Below are 6,000 nucleotides of genomic sequence, written 5' to 3'. Positions count from 1 at the left end.
GTAGTTTGGTTAAATTGAGAATTCGAACAATGGTGCAGTTTTTGAATGAGCGATTTATTTCATTAATCCAGATGGTTGATTTCGTTTTTGCAGTGAGAGATTGTGGTGAGTTTTTTGGTTAAAAAAGGGATGGTTTCATTGGCTTCAAAAGACAGAAAAATATCCCTTTTTTAGCGCCTTTTCCGTCCAATTTTGTAACCAGGTTGGGATGTTAATTTTCCCAGGAGGCATTACTAAACTCTGTCAATAGAATCAATAGAACTGACAAGCGCTACTGCTGTGAAAGGAATCGCGACTTGTTTATTGATCGACCATTTCGTCACTCTATTGACAAACGTTTTCGTATCCAACCGTAATTGCCAATTTAGTTATTATTTTTCCCGTTTCCAGAAGAAAGAGCTTTAATTTATATTGGTATATACTTTATATTGCTGGTAATAGCAATATTGCAAGACTTAAAGTAAATCAGCGCGTAACCATAATGGAGCCATAATTGCGGCCATAATATTTTCCTTAGATACACGCAAACCCGCCTATGTGATCCTATTAGAAAAACACCTTGCTTAAAGAAAAATCTCAAACTGGGAAAGAGAATGAATTCTTGTTGGCAGCAAAGCGAACAGCTTTTTTAACCACGTGCTGCTTTTTGTAAATATTTGTTGCCATCTCAATCATAACAGACTTGTTAAAATTAGTTTTTATATTAGTTTTGGCTTGATTGTTTTTTAAATTAAAGTTTCTAAAAGTCGAAGTTTTTCCCTATATTTTTTTGGGGGTTCACAATAATTTTTCATGTTCAATTGTTTTTAGAGCTTTCCCCGCGGTATTGTTATTAAGTGAAAGGTTTGATAGGCCAGATTATCATAAAATGAATGAACCAATTTTGCTGTTTTTAAACAGCTTTTTAATTGATAGCCGCCGTCAGCCTCTCAATGGCTATTTTTTAGGCGCGCTCTTTTTTTTTACAGTCCATCAATTGGATTGCATTGGTGCTCTGACTTTTTTTGTAAGACGTTTTGGATCTTTTCCGTTTGTGCCCCCCCCAGTACGTTATGCTCCTCCCAGTGACAGAGCACGTGTCATTACATAGTAAATCATTATGTAAAAATATTGCACGTGCGTCTGGGGGTTGCAAATAATATGCACCCACTAAGCTGGGGGGGCACAAACGGAAAAGCTCCGACGTTTTTTACACATTTTACCCGACTTTGATCTTTCAAAACGGGATAAACAGGTAAGTACAGTAGGCATTAAGTTCAGTTAGAGGTTTCAGTAGGGCTTCAATAATCTTTCAAGTGCTTATGGTGGTGCAGCTGCTTGGAATGCCTTACTTCAAGGCTAAAAGGTCATTTTCAGGAGTTTTCAAGCCCAAAATGAAATTTCTTAAAGAAGGAATCCATCGTCAGACAATTGACTTTTCAAGTGACTTTTTCAGGTTTTCGTTCTTCATTTTTGAGTAATCTCTATTGCTCTCACTCCTTAGTAAGGCTTGTTGCTTATGAATTCGGGGGCAGCATAACTAAAATGAGGGCGTGATAGGCCAGTGGGCAGTGCATCTGGTAATGGATAAGGAAGTCAGTGGTTCGAACCCCGGCGGAGTTAAATGTTTTTTCCACTCGCTTGTCGTTCAAGAGCAATTCTTCCAACATTAGTCGGTTATGTTCAACTTTGCTGTTATGATGTTATCAGTCAGTTAGGTATTTGAGAAATAAGCGTCGATGAAGGTCTTTGGTAGGTTTAAGCATTATTTTTAATCGAAGACAATCTTCACTTCTGAGTTACTTCACAGCCGCAGTCAGCCTCTCAACGGATTTTCTTTTGGCGCTCTCCTTTTTACAATTCAATGAAATTGAATTTTGTTGGAGCGCTGTTTTTTTCACAACTAGACGAGTAGTATTTTGGCGCGTCTTTTTAAAGTTTATTTAAAACGGTTTATATAAAAGAAGATTTGAGTCATTTGTCAACGTGAAAACGGAAGGTGAAACAGCTGAACGAATTGAAGTGGAGAGAAGACAGATTGTCTTATCATACTGCATTTTTAAGAGAGAGCGAGCAAGAAAAGCAGTTGTAAAATTTTGCCAGCTAAGCGAACAGTTTTTTTACGCACTTAATATTTGGCTTGATTTTCTTCTGTCGATTTTAATAAAATTTTGTAGTTTTAGCGCATAGACTCGTTAACTAAAAGTTCGATAGGTTCTTTCGATAATTTTTCGAAATTTTTTTTAACATGTATCGTCCTATTTTTTTTGCTGTGAACTGTAATCCTCACTATTGACAGGATCCGGTTCCTTTAACTGCAATCAAAATTAATCTGCTTAGCGGTCTTATCCTCTAATTATTGTTTTTATGACATCGATGCCACGACTTTTTATATATTTTTTTAATACATGAATTCTTTCATATATTTGTTTCCTTTTGAAAGCATAGCATATTATCATCTTATTGACTGTTCACATTGTCTTAGAGAAGGCGTTTAATTGTTAATAGATGAATTTTGCAGAAAAAAACTTGATTTTAATGGCGTCGACACTGTCCTCTTGAATTTTTCTCCTGAGGACTTGATATTACGTTAAAAACTATGTTCTATTCGTTGGACAAAATGCGTTTCCATAAAAGTTTTGTGAGTGGCCAATATTTGTGTTTCTTTTCCCCTTCTTTAGGCCTATTTGTGTAATAACAGATCCGAAAGTTTTTCAAATAAGGGCCAAGTGACTCTATTTAATCTTTCAATACATTTTTAATTTAATTAATTAAAAAATAAATAAAAAAGAAACATATTCAGATAACAGCAAATGACTCTAAGGGCTTCAATATTTTGTGTTTTAGCTAAGTGTTTGTACTGTTTTGAATTTTTCTTCTTTAGTCTATTTTCATGGCTTAGCCTAACCAAAAGCAGGCCTTGTTAGTTTCTTTTTTAATTTTTACTAAAATTGAAAACATTTTTTTCGATAAAATCTGATGGTTTTAAGACGTTTGAAAATATTTGGTTTGAAAAATTTTTATTTTTGAGTTTTACCGCATTGTTTCTTATTTTTTTGAATTGTTATCTAGTCTCAATAAAATCAAATCCCATCTGCTTGGTAGTATTGAATACGTAAATTTGTGCAGTTAAGATTTTATCTGATTGTGCTTTGAGGTTGTTACTAGATGCTTTTAAATTTAGATGCTGAGTTTTTGCCGTAAAAAACGTTTTTTGTTTTTGCTTTTTTTTGTTTGTTTTTTTTTCTACCGCAGTCTTAATATTGGCAGATCTCGTGAGTGCTGTATTGAAGCATGGCATTAGTAATTCATTTTGTTATTTGTTTGAATCAAGATGTGCATCAAAAGCGGATGTGCAATTTGCCGGCTACGTTTTTAATTTTATTTTGGATCTTTTCCGTGTGTGCCCCCCCCCAGTACACTATAATAAATTATAAAAAAAATCCTTATAAAAAATATGGCACGTGCGTTGGGGGGTGCAAAAAATATGCAACCACTAAGCTGGGGGGGGGGGGGCATAAATGGAAAAGATCCACCAATTTTTCGTCTGATCCATTATATATATATATATATATATATATATATATATATATACATTTATGCTTGGCCAATCTTTTCCGTTTGTGCCCCCCCCCAGTACTTTATAAAAAATCCTTTTAAAATGTTTATCATAAAAATGTGGCACGTACGTCTGGGTGGGTGCAAATATGCACCCACTAAGCTGGGGGGGGAGGTGTGCAAATAATATGCACCCACTAAGCTGGGGGGGGGGGGGGGCACAAACGGAAAAGATTCACCAATTTTTCGTCTGATCCGACATATACATTTAACCCTGGTCCCCCGCGGCAGCTAATTTTGGGTTTTGGCTTGAATATTTTAGCGCTTTTCGTCCTTAAATACGAGTTCTTTCTTCGAACTAATGATACTGCCCCTTCAATATCTATTTCAGATGTATAATACATTTGGCCTTCGAAGTTTATTGCCACATTCGCCTGGTGTTCAACATACGAGAGGGAGGAAGTTCGTGTTCATCCGGCCACTTTGACAAAGGACCGTGTTCATCGCGCTTCATCGTAACCCCGCCGGACCAGTACGTGAACTCACCGCTGACAACATTTATTACATCAAGGGGGTACGGGAACGTTTGGAGAAGCTGGGAATGGAGATTCATTTTAAACTGAATTTGAAAGAACTTGGACTAATTCTGTGGAACTTTAAACAGTTATTAAAGGGAATTCACGCATGTATTTATTCATTTAATGCGTTTTATAATTCATGTTTCGCCCTACGAGTATTTCCCGCATTTTATGAGAGGAGCGAGAGAGAGAGAGAGAAAGAGTGCAAAAGATAATTGCTGTGTAAACAAATCGAAGCGCGCTGCTCAGCTTTAGTTCATTCGGTAATTAGTCATGCCCAGTTTGTAGGCATACGGTAATTAGCTATGCCCAGATGAATATCAGAAAATTTATGCAGTCTGAACAGACGAAATGAAGTTGATGACTCATCAAAAAGATTTTAATTCAGACTATAAATTTTAAAATGTGACATGAACAGAATCATGCCCAGAGCAAAAATCCAGACTGGATTTTTTATGGTTCAGCACTGAATTGCTATGACAGTCTGGTCCGGGTCGTTACACTACATTGCCTTTAAACTATGTTCTGTATTTTATAGTTCATACTCAAAGGCATTAACAATGTTTTTTTTTCTTTTTTTTTTCGTTCAGTTTGGAAAATTTAGTGAACGAAAGTCAGGGTGAATTTGCAAGAATGGCTCATAAAAACTATTACACTTTCACCTTTTTATGTGAATTGTATCCAATTTGCTATTCTCTTACTTACAACTGCCAGTGTATAGATTAAAGCTCAATTATCGGTGAGATTGGGGTAAAAACCGCTGCAATTTAATAATTTATTATGTAATACTGGGTTTTGAAACATTCAAATTATTTTTCCTTTCTATGTTTGTTGTTCCGACCCCTCTTCAGGGGGGGGGGGGGGGACTATATACTCAAATGGTTTTTTTGTTCAGACAATTTTGGCCGATCGATATATTCATCGTAGAGAGTTGAGACTGGTATCATTAGAAAGCTCGTCCATTCTAGAACATGGAATTAAAAAGATTTTTTTGATTTTAATTTTTTACAGGGAGTTATCAAGGTTTAAACTCCTGAGAAAATAAGAGTGAAATCCGTCTTTTTTATTCACATTTTCCTGAATTTTTGACTAAAATTTTGTCAATTTTGCTAAAATTTATTAAATTTTATTTTAAAAAAGTGTTGTTCATCTTTTTAAAGACAAAAAAATTATTGTCGACTATTTTTATTTAAATTTTTTGTTAAAAATTTGGGCTAATTATTTCAAAATTCAGACTTTTGTCATCAAAAACAGCATGATTAAGCTTCTTTAGTCAACTTTGATTACGTTTACCGGACGTGCACACCCAAACACCCCTAACACAGTCTTTGTAGACTCAAAAGGGGCTTTTTATCCTTCAATTTACCTTCAGAGTGCTCTGTAATTAAAATTTTGCCCTTTTTACTATTTTTAGTCGTTGATTATCAAAAACGGACATTTTTACCTGACAAATTATTTATATCTATGACATTCGAAAAAATGTTTCGAATGTTTAACTGACAAATTCGATATTTTTAACTGACAAATTATTTATATCTATAACATTCGAAAAAATAAGTGTTCCTAATGAACGAACAGCGTCAACAGGGCTAGTTTTGGACATATCTTGGCCTGCTACAATCCAAAAATACTTCGGATTATAATCAGTCGGTCTTATTCAAATAAAATTAATCGATCTTTTTGATATTAATTAAAGAAGAGAACATTTCAAATCGACACTCAGAGTTTAGAGGTCCAATTGTCTTCCAATGCAGCTCCAAATTAATGCATCTAGTTTTTTTACTAGAAAGCCTATGGGTGCTTTGACTATTAAAATTAATTCATTTTTAAATAAATAATGGCCTTTTGAAGTTTGACTCTATTTTTCCCCTTAATTTGGTCAATT

The sequence above is a fragment of the Convolutriloba macropyga genome, chromosome 11, assembly GCF_964194025.1.
Source record: "Convolutriloba macropyga chromosome 11, txConMacr16.3, whole genome shotgun sequence".
Classification (NCBI taxonomy): Eukaryota; Metazoa; Xenacoelomorpha; order Acoela; family Convolutidae; genus Convolutriloba; species Convolutriloba macropyga.
Note: the sequence above shows the minus strand (reverse complement) of the source record.